This window comes from Bicyclus anynana, chromosome 1 (genome assembly GCF_947172395.1).
Source record: "Bicyclus anynana chromosome 1, ilBicAnyn1.1, whole genome shotgun sequence".
Lineage (NCBI taxonomy): Eukaryota > Metazoa > Arthropoda > Insecta > Lepidoptera > Nymphalidae > Bicyclus > Bicyclus anynana.
In genome coordinates this window covers 9,526,740-9,546,160 of record NC_069083.1, presented here as the reverse complement: position 1 = coordinate 9,546,160, position 19,421 = coordinate 9,526,740, and the positions used below count along the sequence as shown (strand labels likewise).

Here is a 19,421-nt window from a genome sequence, read left to right as displayed (position 1 = left end):
AAATTGGGGTTGTGCATTGATTGTTTCAATATCACCTTTTTACACGCTTTATATTAGCTGTACATGTAACTATGTATGTAAGTAAATCTTGGAATCTTAATTTTTATATTGATTTTATTAAATGTGTAAAAATAATATTAAAGAAGTGCACTGTTTTCCAAAGTTATTATTGTAAGTATGTTAATTAGTAGTTATTGCAAACAAAAATTAATAAGGAAATAAAATTGTAAAATATTATTGTATTTAGTTGTATGTGTATAATTGTAAAAGCATACTTGAAATAAAATAATCATGATGATGAATGAAATAAAATGTTATTTTTAATACAAAGATTGTCTGGATATTTGCAAAATAAATAAGAAAAAAAAAATACTTTTTTGTTAATGTTCATAAGGTATAACCATCAAAGACATCTACATTTTATAATTTATGTAGAGTTAGTAAAATGATTTTCAGTTACATATAAATGTAACGATGACAGCCTAACGAATGCGAATATAACCTAAAACGTCATGGATTGTACTCCTCATTTAAACGAATGAGCTATCGACAAAAGTGACTTTTACTATGAGTACCTACTTATAAAGTCCAACAAAGTTAAGCTAAAAACTTTAAGTATCAATAAGCCCCATGCGTTCTGGATCGCGTGCTAAGAATAATAAAGTCTGGAATGTTTCAACTGTACGCTTTATTGGCCTTAACGTGCTGGTACTGTATGCCCATTCGGTGCGCACGATATTTATGATGTAATTACACTTTGGGAAGCGATCGAATTATACAACAATCACTTGTTCGTAAGTTTCGTTGCGACAAAAATTAACATGCATCAATCGTGTGATATTAATTCTTGCAAATAATCGTCAACTATGTTAATGTTTTCATCAACATCGAAACATTAATGACATAATGTAACTTACGGGTTTTTTACCCTGTTTCGTACATGATCGTTGTCCTCGCTTTCACATAAGTAATTAATATGGCAGTTTTACACGCATAGAGCTATATTACAATGAAAATTTCGTCATTTATATGAAAATTATTGCTTTTAAAAACTATGCATTCCTAAGAGCACCTAAAATATTAAAAAAAAAAATAGATGGTAAATGCAGATGCACTCTTATTATATCAACAATAACACACACTCAAAGGAATACTCGTAAGGAACACGTGATAATAGGCTACTTAAAACCCCGTTAATTTGAGACATTATTTGCCAAGCCTTATATGCCTCTAATTACATCGACAATCACACCCTTCATACCGAAACTCAGCAAAGGCGACAGAAATAAATACCGCGGTAGTACGTTTTCTTTCATTATTTCATCATAAACAACCCATATTCGGCTCACTGCTGAGCATGAGTCTTCTCTTAAAATGAGAGGATTTAGGCTAAATAGTCCACTACGTTCGCTCAATGCGGATTGGCAGATTTCACACCTATAGAGAATTAAGACTTTAACTGAAAACTTGGAGGTTGGCATGCCCCGGACCGGATTCGAAACTACGCCCTCCCAATCGAAGACAGAGGTCATATCCACTAGGCTATCACGGCTTTCCCTTTAAATTAAACAATATTTTGTTTTTGCATACCAATGCTTATTGGTACATCAAAAATGATCGCTTGCATTTTAAAAAAAAATAAATACTATATCTATAGACAAAAGTTGTTGACTCAATCAAAACATACCAAAAGTATATTCAGAATCGTCCATACAAACTTGCATACAAAATGATAAAGAAACCTGGTGCAACTTTAAAAGGCTCAAGTGTGCCACAGGATGACATAAAATAGACACTACATTCTATTTGGGTAAAACAATATTACTTTCCTTACTTTTAAAAAATCCTAAAATCCAGCTAAATATCTCATAAGTCATTGCTGGAATAATGAGTCTAAAAATCATGTGCTTTTGTATTGGTTTGTGTAATGTAATATAAATAATATCCTCGAGTATTAATGTCGTATTTCTAAGCAAAAGCTTGCTCTTACTTACTGGCTGATTGGCCCAAGTGATATAAATTGACAGCAACGAAGCAAATATGGGACAGTATATTGTTACGTAGGATAATGGCCGCGATTAATATTAATTTGATCGCGAGGGCTGTCCACCGTAAAAGGTGTCTTTGTCTCTAGGGAAAGATAAACAGGAGAATGTAATTAAATTCCGGGTTTCCCCGATCAGGGGTTCTTTGTTCCCGATAGATCACCCTGCGGTCAAATGACATGGGGGAGAGAAAGATATATTACCAGGCCAGGGGAAATAATTTGCAACGTCATTACTTTTATCGGCTTACACTAACGCGTAATTGTTCTTCCGGTTTACAATACACATTTTCTTACTAGATAAATAAACTACCTGCTACTTATTAACCCATTAGAGGTCAAATGAAAAGTACAAATGATATTTTTAAATAATCTCCACTTACTTATTAAAGAACAAATAAACAAGCACGAAATTAAAGAAAATACTGAAAAATATTAGTTTTCATGAAATTACAGGGGTGTGCACAACTGAGTACAATGACCGCTTATGTATAAAAATTTTCAAAACACGCTTTTTCAACACAAAGTGTTTTAAGACACTTCTTACATTACCAGTGCACTCTTGAATGGCAAAGGACACACTGCAGCGGTGTTTCAGTTTTAATGGGATAGTGACTTATTCATAGTATAGTATCATTACTCGTTTATCGTTACTAGTATCATTAGTCATTACACAAAAACGCTAAGAATTAGCAACAGACAAATCCAACATGTAAGTAAATAACACCCACCACCACTTTTTACCATGGACAACAATTCTGTATAACGAGAGAGACTGGTCAAGTTCATCAACATATTTATTATATTTTTGTTGTAAATTTGAAATAAATGTCTGTTTTCTCGCGCTTTTTTGGACTCGCACGCTTGGCAGTCCTATTGTTCTATTTTATATCCCGGAACTTAAGTCTTGATTTTGGTCTTGATTATATAGATTTCAAGCCTATATCTTCATCTAGAGACCAGTATATTGCTTCTCGGGGCAACTTGTGATATCCAAATAGTATCAAAGCTCCTAAAACGCGTGTCGATTGTTTTGGTTTACGTAAAGTTTGCTATATGATATAAGCATATCAACAATCTTTTCATATATTTATATAGGATTTAGACCCCTTAGGTCGCATCATCACAAATCGCATTTTTCCTATCACTGACTTCGAAAGTACGTTGTGATGTTGAAAAGTATGAAGGGGCACATTTCCGCCTTATTGGCATCGGATCGGATTGGCGGGTAACTATTGTCGTCTGCATTTTGACACCAGTGGTTCATCACCACTGTCGTCGTTGCTGCCATCTTCGGGATTCGTAAATACCTCTATAGTATCAGGTACATTATGCGGCATGAAACACCCTGCTATATCCTCCTCGGCACATCAGTCAATGCTCTTGGATCGGGTGGTATGATAGCAAAATCACTTTCATCGTCATAACTATATCGTAAAACACCATCAACAGCTTCCTCAAGCCCTATGTAGCTTTCTCGAGGTGTATATTGTTGTTTATTCATTGCAAGGAATATGTAAAACTAAACCAGTTATTTTACTTACGTATGTTGTCATTGTACGCAAACGCGTACAGTACAATTTGCATGACCCTAGTTTCATTGTAGTTGTAAATAACTTATTGTATTCTAATTGAATTACTTCTTTTACATCTATTTTCTACTAATATTATGAAAAAACAAACTTTTAAGCGATGGTTATGAAAAATAATATAATATCATTCACTTATGTGCACAATGTTTCCGTGATGCAACTTCAACTGATACTATTTATCAAAAAATGTCAGACTACCCGCATAATGATAAACAAAATATCTAAACAGTTTTATAATAAAGTAAAATTATATGATTACCCTACTTAATTTTCCGAGTTCTACAATCTACACCTATGGATATGTCTGTACTCAGTTGCGTACAGTGACCTCAAATGGGTTAAGTAGCTGCAACCTGCAAGTTACAGAAATTCTATGCTTATTGACTAAATCCATTATGTTTGTAAATTTGAGGTATTATGGATCGGGGAATCACTAATTACTTATTATGTAGTTATAAGTCCAGTATAAAGTGGGACGAGGTTTCATAAAAGTAGTACAATAGTTTGTAAGTAGGTTACATAGAAATACGATAAGACTAACTTACCTGAGTTAATCCCATTTCACGCGAACCCTATAACCAACATAAATCAGATTTACATCGTGCAGATTGATTTAAAGGTAAAAATAGTTAAAAGAAATAAGATAAAATTAGGCTAAAATAAGAAGTTAATAAGAGATAGAAGAGTAGAAAAAATAATAACAATATAATCGTTTATTTTGAATCAAAAAGCATCAGTCTTAGATTATAAATGTGTAATATGAGACGAATATCTTAGCATTCCATGGATTCACCGTGCAGGTGCCGGGTCCATCGCGTGGCATAGAGAAAAACACCAAGCAAAGTTCAGGACTTGTTATAAATTAATTATAAATATGTAAATATAAAACAAACTCGGAGTATTTAGTTAAATCAGAATGTTTGGACGGATCTGGATGAAACTAGCACCCATAGTCCAACAGTCTGGAATAGCTACTTATCATTCCCATTCACAACGCGAATGAAACTCAAGCGCTTGAGATTACGAGGCGTAGGATGTTGGTATTGTATGTAGTGATCGAATCTACTCGTACAACTGTACATTTACATAGCATAGCATTCTAATGCTTGTTAACTCTTTATTTTTAGTTATTGATATTGGATATCGGTTTTGTTTGATAGCGTCGGTGTAGTTTTGAAAGCATCGTCATTTCGCACCGCTTGGTACCGTTGTGTGCCGAATTTGGACGTGGTCACTGCTCTTCCGGATCTATGCAAGTCTAGTCTAACGATACCCGTCACCGTCAGCACAGGAAACAACGTCTAAATACAACTTGCAGCTGTTGACGGCTACAAGGAGAAAGTTTTCTTTTCATTTGTATATTTTAGTAATGGAATCGTGTTTACTATCTGTTGGTCAACGTCTAAACATTTCTTTATTATCAATGTCTGCAATACTAATTGAGAACTTTACCCATATATATATAACTTAATTGAAAAGATAAACTAAAATACACGTGGATGATACTAAGAATAAGAACTTGAACACTTGTTATGTTATCTTATATTATTGTCAATAATTCAGAAAATCAGTAAATTATTTCAAATAGATTCAATAAATTAGGTATTTTAGTGACTGAAGGACTATGCTTAGTTATTGATTATTTTTTGGAAACGATGCATTACTTCGTCGAAATGTTTTGTTACGCAAACTAAATAGCACTCCTTACTGAAATTCTTAAATCTCACTTTGAACATTTAAATTATTTATGATGTCGATATTTACGATTTAAGAACTAATACAGGACAATATCATTTCGTTTCAAGTCTAGTTACTGAATGACTATTTGTAACATTTAAAATGGGTTAAACGTGTCATAGTTTTGCTGCCGATAGATATGTTTGTTTAACTTATCGTATTGTATTTTTTGTTAAATTGTTTGTTAAGTACATATTTGTTTTTAGATATCATTGATTATGTATTATATACCAAACCACTTGTTTATTAATCTTTGTTTGATATGTAAGACCAACAACATTCATATTTAAAATATTAGCATAAGCGTTTATCATCACATCACGTAAATTAATTCTAATTGTTATCATTATTAACTGGCATATTATAATATATTTTTAAAAATTTGAGTTTAATGAGGAGGATGAGGATACTTAAATATTGTTACAAAACAGTTATCATGTCTTATTTTTATTAAAAAAAACGAATCAAATCTACTTTGTGTTGTTGTTTTCTTTCTTGTTATTTGATTCTCTAGATTCTCTAGATTTCTCTAGGTTCTCCCTTGAGGCACATAAAAATATTAATTAAATATTTTTATGTGCCTCAACTTAAGCACTCGAATCTAATTGTATGTTAAATTGTTAACGGCACATGTCGAGTGTAAGCTCTATTTTTACCTGTCAGCAGTTGTACCTACTTTCCGATCAAGTTACACCTACATGCTCGTAGTTATTTGTATGCTAATGCATTTAATATTCTTTAAGTTCAAATATTTGTGTCTTACAAGATATCTTGAGTTCAATCAGTTAAAATCAAAAATATCTATATCTCTAAATGTCTATTAGGTACCTACTCCGTTCCATTTCTGTACCGTTTTTAGTTTCAACAAGACGTTCGATTTAAAATAAAGTGTACCCATTTGCTTAAAATCTGTTATTTATGTGTTACCATTTTTTCAAACTTGATGATTTCTTTCATTACATTATAGTAAAACATTCACTCTTTATTAAACCATTTACTATAAACAATGCTTTTTTTATTTCTTAAAATATCATTAAAAATATGCACCACTGTTTTCAGAAGTATATAAACTTCTGAGTTCTGACCTAAGCGGTATTGTAAATACGGATATTGTGGACGGAATTGTGAAGTCATATGCTCAATTGCACATGAGGTTTTTAAATTAAAATCTATAGTTTGTTTGGCTATAGTTTTCCACTTTAGATCAAAAGAGACCTGCTTTAATTAATATTAAAATACCGTTTGAAACTTTACTCAAAAATTAATGTGATCTTTTAAAATTGTGTATCAATTTAAAACACTATTGATTGGCGAAGATTTATTTACAATCATTTTAATTTGATCACCTGTTCACTTAATATGTTTCCAATTAGTATTTCTCACGTCGGAAGTTCATTTGCCTCGTTTTGCATAATAAAACGTGTGAATATTTCGAAGTAAAGCATACCCCGTTATTTGTGAACCAATTAACGCTGCCCAGAAGGGCATCAGATGCACTAATAGGTTCTAATTATATGCGCCCATGTATGGTATTTATGATACACTAGATAAGTGTGAAGGAGTTGTTTTTAGGTATAATTAATTAGAAAAAGCATTCGATACTGTAGTCGGGAAGGAAAAGCTAAAACTGGAAAGTAAATACAATCATTCAACTACTGAATGTTATGATGGGCATAAATTCAGATAGCACAGCATAATATGTTTCTGACTAATAAACTTGAAAGATATAAAAAGGTTCGTTGGTCGATTAATCTTAATATATAAATGCGAAAGGTCATTCAACACGAAATCTCAAAAACCTCTTGACGTACAAATATGGAATTTGGCAGGAAGCTAGTTTATAGATAGTAGACGTCCACTAACGGATTTTGCGAGAGGGCCGGGCTAAGGAGGTCTAAGGGCGGATTTAGTCGCGCGCGTCTGCTATGCGGTCAACAAAATATTATTTTATTATTATTATATAAATTCAACGACGTTTTGTTTTGAGTTTACACTTAACTACATCAACGACTTTTATTGTAATAGAATTGCTACTAAACCAATTCAATTTTAAACTAGGTAAGTGATCCTAGCACGTTTCTGGATATGACTGTTTTGGAGTAGGTAGTTTCTTATCATCCATGTTGAATTGTTCACAAATACTAATAAACGAAACTCATTAATGTTATAAACCGCAAATGTATCAATGGCGTCAACATAAAGTAATATAATACCGCCGACTAATACATTAACCACAGTTCTATTGTATTTCTGTTTACGTAATACGCACGGACAAAAACATAAAGTCAAGGATAACGAACTAGCGATTAGCTTCGGCTCACTGCACGCGTATTTATATTCGCTAAACCGCGTGTAACGTGACACCAGTAGTTATCTTTTGTAGACAATAATTGAATAGGTAAGTAGATATAAACTAATAGGATTTTAAGAGTATAAAGAGACAAAAAAAAGTCCACGACTGAGTACACTTCATTATTTTTGGATAAAAATCCAAAAATCCGCTATTGATACAAAGACTATGCTTTACTCTCAGACTGAATTTAATCACAGACAAATAGATCTGGCTTAAGTAATTTAATATGGGTTCCAAATTTAATTCTAATTTGTTCAGCAGTTTACGCGTGTTTGAGGAATCACGTGAAACGGTTGAACCAAACAGTAGCCAAAGCTATGGAATATAATTTTCTGCGTGTGTGAAGTTCAATGCGGATTAGCAGACTTCTCGCCAATCCGCATTGGGCCAGCGTGGTGGACTATTGGCCAAACTCTCTCATTCTGATTCAGAATATGGGCTGATAATGATGATGATGATTATAAACAGGAAATATTCGATTGTTTGTTTACATTGAATAGGCTCCGAAACTACTGCCCAAGTGGCACTTTGATTCTCTTTCTACGATCGCTAACGCTTCGACAACTAGAAAAATGTATGGGAATGGCAGATCTTGATCACGTGACCTGTCGATAGCAAATGTCATACCCGTACATATTTCTAGTTTTCGAAGCGTTCCACTTGGCTGGGGGCTGAACTGATTTGAAAAAAAAAATCTCTGTTGGGAAGTTACACTATCGCCGGGTGCTATAGGCTATATTTTATCCCACACCCACGGTGTTTAACCCCTGACGACATTGAACATGTCACACACAGACGCTAGTTTCAGGCTGTAAACACCGTTATGATTTAAAGCCCCTGAAACACTTGAATTTGGTGGAATCAAAACTGTGATGTAGCTCACAAGCGCGATGTATATTATGATCCATATGTAATTGCTGTTGCAATAGCATTGTTGTTGTTGACCCTAATCAATTTGTATCAGGGGATAAAATCGCGCATGCCTGCTAGGCTTATATAAAAATCTACGTAGCGTGTAACGGGTTCGTGCCTTCGTCGCGCCCACACTTGTTAACGAAACTGAGATTTATGCGCAACTAGGAGGGCGACAGTCGGGCAACTGGCTGAGGAATGTGGCTAGTGTTGTATTGTTGTTGTTTTGACACATTCGAATAAGCTGTATTAACTGCTGGCATGAATCATTACATAAACGTTTCTTAGACTCAGTTGAGTTTGTTGTGGGATTCTGATTTTACTTTGCTCGTTTGCACCTCACGTAGTATTGATTTTGAAAAACACTATTACGATCACCTTATAGAAATGTAAAAACCAACAGTGCGTATCCTGAAGAATATTTGTAACCATTTATAGTTTGGGCTGTTATGATGTGATGTGATACTGTATGTATCTGTTTCAGGGTTGAAAATTTTTAAATAAAATTAACTTTAGATCGAAGCAAACCTGATTTTATGGTACTTAAATCCCTTTTTTTCTAGAATAAATAATCAAATATAGAAACGCAGCGGAAGTGTTGAGGAAAAATCGGCCTCAATTTTCGACAGATTTATCTGGTACTACGTACCAGGTGATAGGCACCAGGTGTCAGAGATTAGCCGAGTAGTCAACATGATTACGAGTAGTTGTAAGCGATGAGGTTCGGAAACGTACATACATTCATTGATGCGTATTGCGAACAAGGTTTAATCCATAATGTGTTTGACTTTGACAGTGTTAACGAAAACAATGAAGGTTTATTTAATTTAGGTAATTTAATGTTATTAAAACACATTTATCTAACCTATTATAAACAATAAAAGCTAATACAGTATAATCTATATCATCATATAATTGTACATAGGTACCTACACGATGTTAGGATAGATAGGGTACATATAAAAGAAGGTCGTCCAGTATAATATAAATTGACATAGTCACATGTATGTATGCGCCTTACCTTCTACAATGCTTCGATTCTGCAAATAACCAGAAGCTGCACAATTGAGGAATATTGGCAGATTTCTTACGAATCACCATGGTAGTCCATAATACAGTACAGTTAAGGGGGAATGACTGAAGAGAGATTGAAAGAAAGCGTGTTAACAATGCGTATCTATCAAGAAAACGTATCGTATTTCATTGAGATATAACTTTATATAAACTGATTATACTGGCACGTCGTATGTTAATGAGAAAATAATAAAATATTTCTTTTAAAGTTTAACAATGTCTTAAATCTGAGTAAAGTACTTACACTCACCTAACTGATGTATATCTATTATTTATCTTATAGAAACTAGAAGAGTGTAAAGATTCCTTTCAAAGATTTATCATAATTTTTGTGACAAACGAGTAAGTGGGGCGACGTAGATGTCTACGGTACCGCTTGTTATGTATGAATAAGGGTTGTCAACTCATGGAAAATATCCGTTTTGAATGAAAATGACTGGCCGATATTATTTTGTTGGGAACTACTGGAAGTGCATAGCTGTTCTTTTTCATGTCTTTTAAAGTATATTGTTTAGAATAACTAAAGGACTTACTTCACCAAACAGAGTTACATTAGAAAGAGCTTTCTATAATATATCAATGAAACAATGAACATCTGAATGTTTATAGATTCTTGATATTAGTAATAGAAACATTAACTAACTAGGTATTTATTATAAGCATAATTTTTTCTTTAGAAATGTTTACTACATCAACTTTTAAGGAATTCCGTTTTCTACACTAAAATATGTCTTCAAATTTTAAAGAACCTACTTAATTTAAAATAGTACAAAAAAATCTTAAATAAAATAGTCTTTCCATCGATTAAGCTATATTCGAGTCAAGTGGCAACCCTGACGGAGGCAGATGTCAGCTGTTAGTTATTACTTTAGTTCACAATACTGTTCACTATCGAACTGAGAAAACTTCTCGGCACTAATGCTCTAGATCTCAAACGATCGTTCTGGGAAATTGCTTCTCGTACTTGCTATTATGTTGATCAGTCGCCTTTATTATATTTTTCTCAGGTGAAATCACTTGCTCCAGTTTTGTTGTAATGTTTCTTAGGTGACTGTCTTCCTTTACTAATAGAAAGTACATGTATATAATACATTCTTTTTGTATCTGATATAATAACGAAACTCGTTTCAATCTATATTAGGTACATAATTATACATATATATATAATATATTATTGCTAAGTATATTAAGTACCCTAAAACTATCGTTTCGTTTAGTTTATTACTGTGTAAAAGTTAGATAACTTTATAGCGGAAATATCATAGCAGAATTGGTTTTATATGCTATTACAAATAACAAATCGGAAGAGAATGTTTGTGTGCCAATTAATACTAACTAAGTTTCTGTGTGATTGTAAAAAAAAATCACTTCCTTGATATTTGACACATCTTTAGTAGGTATGTTTTTAACACGATCCAATAACCTATCTAGTACCTATTTATATATCATATCAAAATATCAAAATAAAGACATTCATATTATATGCTTAGAATATAATATGAATGTCTTTATTTTGTTTCTACTTTTAATTCAAGAAAAATACTCCTTTATGAAAATAATTAGAATTAACTATCCTAAATTCTAGTCTTCCTAAGATAAAATTATTATTTTATTATATCCTCTGTATAGACAAAGTGCTTTAAACGTTTTGTTGTTAAGCCGCTAAACTATGCTCTTCGAATTTTCTATATACTTACAGAATTTATGTCTTGCATTAATTACTTGTCTTTATATTAAATTTTTATTTTTAATATATTCATCATCATCATCAACTGTCTGTATTCGTCCTCCGTCTTCCTCATCAGCATCCTACACTGCGTTTGCTGGTACGCGGCCTCCACTTCAGAATACGTCTGCCCCAGCGGCTGTCTGTTCTACGACAGATATCACCCGCCCACTGCCACTTCAGAATTAGTATAATTATGTATAATATATTACTAAAGATTAATTTATAAGAATAAATAATTCCTTTATTATTACAGTAGGTAAGCATTAGTATAAGAAAAGGAAATTCACAGCACCTGAATTTCCTAGTTAGGTAGAGATTATTCTGAATAGTCCGTGAGAATATGTTGAAATTCTTATTATTGTACGAGTAAGCATCGCATTATAATCATAATATTAATCTTATCATGAAATTACATAAACGTAAGTGTAGCAAGCAATGTAAGATTTATCTTATAAAACTTTTTTTTTATCAAGCAATGATATTTTTGTAAAGTAATGGTAAAGTAATAGATAATAAATAATTATTAAAAGGAAAGAAATGCTTGAAAAGGTATTATTGTAGTCTGTGGGTGTGTACATAATACTCGTAAATACATACCATTGACAATAATTTAATATCTTCATTTACTAATCTTAGTTACGTTTTGGTGCTGTTTAATTAGGAAGAGAGAGAAGAGAGAGAGAATGTAGCTACTTTCTAGTTTACAATTAGTCTTTAAGACGAATTAAAGATGTTATCACTGTGCATTGTAATTTGCAACTGAAAAATTATATACAGCTTAAAGCGTACAAAAGCAAGATAAATATAGCTTTTTTTTAAATAAATAAAACATCGGATTTATCTAGATTAGGAAATTGGTAGCAAGGAAAAGGTGGAACAATACGATCAAATAAACTAATTTTCTCAAGGTTCAATAGACATCTTTGATCGAAAGCCTACAGCGAAAATAGGTAGGTATATTATTGTATTTTTATATTTATAACTTAATTAACTAGCAAACCGTCCCGTGATTTCACCCGCCTTGTTTCCTTTCCCGTGAGAATACGGGGATAAAATGTAGCTTAAGAAACTCGCTAATAACGTAGCTTTCCTTCAGTGCTCGTGTTAAAGTAGTTTAGCCGTGAAATCGTATCAAAAACATTGAAAAAAGCTCACTTTTAATATAAGTATGAATTTATGTGACGATGATAATACTCGTAAGAGCCGTTATTGTTATTCTTAAATTAGGACAACGCACGTTAGTAGATAGGTACCCACTTGTGCCAAGCCTGTTGTGTGATTTGTTAGTTGTTCTTAGTTAAAAGGGCCAACACAAAGAGTGTCATTGTGGTGTGCCGGTCCAGGAATTCTTCTATTCAGCGCTGTCGTTGACCGCCCTCTTGTGTGTCTCGACGATATATACGAGTAGGTATAAAGAAGCCATTGTCCCCATGTCGGCTTCATTATCTGACGTGGGAGACCTAACGTATTTATTTTCTCGGATCTATCTAGGTTTATCATCCAATCTTGTTTTATGCGACCAATGTAATACAGTTTCTCGTTTTCCTTGATTCATAATGTATACGTTCTTACTACTGTATTACGTATATGTAATGTGTTTGGTAGACTTTCCTTACTATTTGTTGTATGAACGAAATTTTCTTTTTTTTTCGTATAACAGTGTCCTTTCATAACTAATTTATAACATACAAAAATAATATGATGAGAGCCGTAATAGCCGTATGGATATGACCTCAGCCTCCGATTCCGGAGTGCGTAGTTTTGAATCCGGCTCGGGGCATGCACCTCCAACTTTTCAGTTGTGTGCATTTTAAAAAATTAAATATCACGTGTCTCAAACGGTGAAGGAAAACATTTGACGGCCTCCGTGGCGCAGTGGTATGCGCGGTGGATATACAAGACGGAGGTCCTGGGTTCGATCCCCGGCTGGGCAGATTGAGATTTTATTAATTTGTCCAGGTCTGGCTGGTGGGAGGCTTCGGCCGTGGCTAGTTACCACCCTACCGGCAAAGACGTACCGCCAAGCGATTTAGCGTTCCGGTACGATGCCGTGTAGAAACCGAAAGGGGTGTGGATTTTCATCCTCCTCCTAACAAGTTAGCCCGCTTCCATCTTAGACTGCATCATCACTTACCATCAGGTGAGATTGTAGTCATGGGCTAACTTGTAAAGAATATAAAAAAAAAAAAAACATAGTATTAGGTTCTATAAAATGTTATTAGCTAAATATGGTCCCTTTTCTCGGATTTGGAATAAGTTTTAAATTTAAAAGTGTTTTCTAACTAAAACAACCCTTTGGCGTTTGAAATAGGTAGAACGCAAATGTGACCGTGAATCTATATACTTAGGACTTTTTCCTTTGCTTATAATACACGCGGTAAACTAAGTTAAGTTACCCTTGTATATTAAGTTAACCTAACGTTGTCCTGTATGTTGCTGGTACTTTTAAACTTTTACTGTCTATAAAAACCAAGGAACATACCTCCACATGGGTGGTTAGTCTGTTTGAACTCAGAACATCCAGTCGTAAATCAAGAAAACGTAAATTTTATCTTCATAGTTTGTTGATTTTGACGCAGGTCATGTAAATGTTAGGCGGGACTGGCTGGTTTTGTATATAAACGGATTCCTTGAATTTAAAACTAGGCTCTTTGAAAATGTTTATTTTTTACCCGGGAATTTTTCATGTCTTTTATAATATTATGTAGACTAGCTATACTTCAGATTGCAGAGACATCAATAAAACCTTTTAATCGATATTATTTTGTTATATTTTATTTTTATGTTGCGAGATAAGGTGGTGCTGCCGAGAATGGTCACAGAAGTTCCAACGAAAATGAAATTAACTGCTTTTCATTTTCGTCAGAACTTAAAAATCTGGGGCAATGCGTCAAGACTAATATCAGATCTTGCCCCTTACAGTGTATAATTCTCAAAAGCAAAAGCAAAATCTAAGGAAGACGAAGACCTGGCAGATAACGCAACTCCTGGTTTAAGAATCCCCGCGAATGATACGGTATCTATTAGCAGCACCTCGGAACAATGATTATATGAATCATTGACAAGACAAATCAGCCAGACGGTGACCTTACCACCGTAGGGCAGATTCTTTCGAGAAAACATTATAAATAATAAATACATATAAGACACTCAGCTCTTTTCAAAATGTTGTTTTATATTAGTTCCGAATTTGCTGTACTATATGACAAAGATTAAATATACATTCTTTGTTTCATTCAAGTTATATTTGCAGATATTTTGCAGTTTGCAGTTGACGGCCTCCGTAGCGCAGTGGTATGCGCGGTGGATTTACAAAACGGAGGTCCTGGGTTCGATCCCCGGCTGAACAGATTGAGATTTTCTTTATTTGTCCAGGTCTGGCTGGCAGGCTTCGGCCGTGGCTAGTTACCACCCTACCGGCAAAGACGTACCGCCAAGCGATTTAGCGTTCCTGTACGATGCCGTGTAGAAACCGAAAGGGGTGTGGATTTTCATCCTCCTCCGAACAAGTTAGCCCACTTCCATCTTAGACTGCATCATCATTTACCATCAGGTGAGATTGTAGTCAAGGGCTAAATTGTAAAGAATAAAAAAAAAAAATATTTAGTTCTTAGCTACCCTGCGCACAAATCAGGCATTAAGATTTAATACCTGGTACAGTAACAGTACCTACTGCCAATGCTTCAGGTTTTTCTAGTCCACCTAATAGTCTCAGTAAAAATACCACCCGATTCCTGAGGGTATCATGATGTGGTAAATGGTTTTATCATTACTGTGTTACCGTAAGTACCAACATTACAGTGATATTTACTTACAAGATTATGTAAACAGTAAAACAACAAACTAGTTGGAACAGCTATGCAGCCTACACAGGATATTATTGGCTTTGTTGTTTAGCTTCGTGACTTGTAAAATAACGTGAAAGGTTGCAATGCAGATTCATGTCAAATGTGTTGTCGACTGGTATATATCAAGGTTCCGTTGATATTTGGGTTGAAATCAAGCCAATATCAATGTTTTGCTGTTGCAATAAACACGTTATTTGTATTTACGTAAACATACAATTATCATGGGAAAATAAACGTACCTATATTTGTTTCAAGTTACGTAACTCTTTATCCAACAGGATTTAGTTTGCAAATTAGTTAATATTCATTCGCTTGAATTCTATGACCAAAAATCTCTGAAAATACGACACAACAGTCGGATTTCATTGAAATGCATGAGTCACAAAGCGGCACGGTAGTGTAGCGCACTGATTAAAGGGAAACAACGAAGGCATACTCAGACACCACATCTGAGTTCAGTAACTGCGCGTTCAAATATGTCTTCTGCCTTCTAGTTACATCGGGTATCTTTGACACGTTTGTACATCATTTGTGTACGTCTCTACGAGGTGTACGGATGTTTTTCTTTCTGCATCAATCATTTTTCTTTGAGATTTAAGCTCAATATCTGCTTTGTTTTAATAATAATATCTTGGCGCTACTAGAGAACCAGTACCGATTGTGAAGTTTTTACGGCTCATTACAGAGCCAGGGTTCTTTCCTCATGAAGCAGCCGTATGCAGCGATATATTATGGAGCTTAGATTCAACAAATGCTGCTTCAATGCGGGTCGCCATGCTTAAGGTGATAATCTTTGTAACGATCATTTTCAGAGGTTAATCATAATGACTGGGACCGACGATTTAACGTACTCTTCAAGTCAATTGTTATGTGACACTACCAACTTTCCACCCCCGGACAGACAATGATTACTGTTAATAATTTCTTGGAAAAAGAAAAGCTCAATTTTTCATACATCGGCTAACAGGTGCATAACTGGATGATGGAAAAGTACTTACCAACAAAAGAGACACCTTTACGCAAAAATGATATTAAAAAACAATCATTACAATAATCGTTCCAGGACGTAACGCTCTCTAATCTGCTTAACAAGAATAACAGAACTGTTTTATACGTTTTTAACCCACTCATTGCCTTATTAGTGATCATGTTTGTCAGTGGTAATGACCTAACGCCTTCGATGGAAGGTTGATATTATTATAAAGTTTTGGCAAGGATCGGTGTTCGAAATTCGAATGAGTCAGATTGGATTAACGTCTTTAGCACATACAACTATTTTTTTTAACTAATAATAAATCCTACCTGTTTATTAAATATCAATAACTAGATATAAAGCCAATAGTCCACCACTCGCCAATTGCGGATTTGCAGACTTCACACATGTAGAGAATTGAGAAAATTCTCAGGTATGCAGGTATTCTCACGATGTTTTTTATTCACCTTTTGGTCGAGCCTCATTCATTCTGAGAGGTGACTCATGTTCACCAGAGAGCTCAATGATGGGTTGATAATAACCAATAACTATAACGCACCTACTCGCACTTGTCTCATATAACTGGTTTCTAACTAGGTGCGTATATCTATATCTAGGATCTGTTTATAATTTTAACCCAGATATTATCTAGACTTGTAACTTTTTACGCGAATGCCACCTGACCGGAGCGAACTTGATCCGTTAAGCATTAAGTATCACACCACTTGTTTGACGACCTCTGTGCTCTGTATGGTGTTCGATTCTTGCTTGGGTCAATTTGAGAAATTACGTTACATTTACAAAGATATAATATTAAGCCCGTTATTCTGTAAGTTAGTAAGTAGTATTAAAACACATCTATCTTATTATGTTGAGTAATTCGGAGTGCATGTTTCCTGCTGCGTTTTCTGTCTCTAAGGTACCAGAATTCCAGAAACAGTTAAATTCCACTTGCCTTGCCTATCTCGAATCATGTGATCGTTTCTTCGCCGCTATAATATTGGTCGATTCGAGTTAGGATATCAGTTACGTGGGTTTTCTCTTTGATCTAACTAAATCAGAAGCAGTGTGCTTCTGATTTAGTCCTGTTTTTTTATACCTGACATGCTTCCCTTCACGGCTTTTTGGCAGCGTTATAGCTTTCCTCTGTGGAGTTTAGTAAGTGCCCATATTTTACAGTCGTAAGTAATAACTGGCAGTATAAAGGTGTTAAAAGCTTTCCTTTTTATTGTCAAGCTTAGCTCGTTAGGTTCCATGATGTTTTTTTGTGACCAGTACTTCTTCCCCTCCGTTCGCTATTATTCTGTTAACTTCTTTAGTTGTTTGCTTTTCATGAAAGATTACTTGTCCTGGGTTAAATGTATTCCTGCACATATTCCAATGGGTTGTTATTTATTTGCATGGGTATCATATAGTGAGAGTCGAGGTTGTGAGCAACTTTGTTTTATCCAAGTTTATTGAAACATTTGCGCTTTCTCTGTTATGTGCTTTTATAATTTTTTCGAGGTGATGCAGCATTGAAGAATGTCTAGACTTTTGTTTATAAAAAAAAACACAAATGTGCGACTTGCGCGAAGAGGATTCCGCAGGTTCAGTTCAGCTTTTAAAAAACATTGTTATCACAGGATTAAAACAAATGTGTGTGCTACATATTATTAAAGCTACAAGTACCTGTAAATATGTACATACAAAACCATCAAACTCTTATTATATTCTTGAAAAATATGAAACCGATGTCTGTCATTTTCCACTTACGAATTATCTAACACCTGCTTACTCTTGACCCGTTTTGATAGTATTCATGATAAACCATCAATTTATGTAAGCGGTTACACAATCCGCAAGACATCATTTGCACAACAAAGGGCGTTATAACAATACGAATGGATTAATCGTCTAACGGATTGATGCGAGTTACAATAGGCACCGCAATATGCATGCCATGTAGGTAATAAACCGACACCCTCGTTGGGTGAATGCTGTACGGATATACCAAGATATTACAATCGTTAACAAAGAAGAAAAGCCTCTATTGTCACTGGAATAGGGCGAGGGTGAATGTAGACGGGAATTTGGTGCAATTGTCTAGCCGAGTGTGGCGACCGGCGAGCGACGACGAGGGGCCGAATATGAGGGGACGGAACACCCCAGTGCAATGCACAGCTAACTGTGTTTTTTTAGACATTTAGTTATAAACTTTCCAGCTGACTGAATAGTACGTTAATTTTTTAGGTATTGAGTTACAATATTTTTACTTGTATTGATTAAAAGAGTTGAGTATTAGCACATAGTATAAATACGTTTGGAACCCTAAAATATACTATAATGTAAGGTTTTAGTAAAACAATCAACATTTCTTAAATTAGGACACAGAGTTCATCTTTATTTGTTGTTTACACAGCTTTTTAAATTGTAATGATTACCGAAACAATTTTGAAATATCTACTCAATCGTTACACATGCATCTAAACCACATCACAAAATAAAATTAGGCAAATAAATGCATAATTTGACATCTGTTCTATAAAGTATTTTAGATAGCAATACGTAAAACATCATCTGCTTCCGTAACGGATGTAGGTAGAGCCGTTATATTTGAAACGAAACGGTTGAGAAGTTCAAAATGAAAATAATAATAAAATAAATAACACCTATATCTAAATAACTAATAAATTAAAAAAAATCTCTTAATTAGTTCTTAATTCTAATTAAAATGATCAACATACCAAATATAGACTCGATGTTGGGAATTGTCGTAATCCTAGAGAGTAAGTAAACTTCGGGAGTAAGATTATTCTATTTTCAAATTCATCTACTCTTATTTCGTAAACACCAATGCACTCAAGTTTACTGGTATCGATCCTCAACAGATGCACACAATAACACAGCCGGCGCCTATAAGTACGTTCGTCCGCGCCAACGGTTGAATTAATACTAACATAACCTTAAAAATTACGCAGCTACGCCGTTGTTAAGAAATTGTTTATAGTCAGTACGACCACAAAATAGGGTTCTGTATACGAAATAAATTATGACTCACTGTAAGAATAAGGACAATTAATGTGTTTGGTATTAACATGAGTCGCTGGATCACTTATCATTCGTGCTTAGGTACTTAATATGGTGGCAAACTGTGTAATAAGATCTATAGCTGCATAA

At 34.2% G+C, this 19,421-nt stretch overlaps 1 protein-coding gene across 2 annotated transcripts in view; it reads right to left on the bottom strand.

Annotated features, from left to right (window-relative positions):
• The window catches only part of LOC112046900 (inaD-like protein), a 31,246-nt gene extending 12,061 nt beyond the window's left edge, over positions 1-19,185 (bottom strand). For both annotated transcript variants that reach the window (XM_052884200.1, XM_024083745.2), the window contains exon 1: positions 18,989-19,185. The gene's annotated coding sequence lies outside the window, so the exon portion shown is untranslated. The remainder of the gene's footprint in view (positions 1-18,988) is intronic.
• Positions 19,186-19,421: the final 236 nt, after the last annotated feature.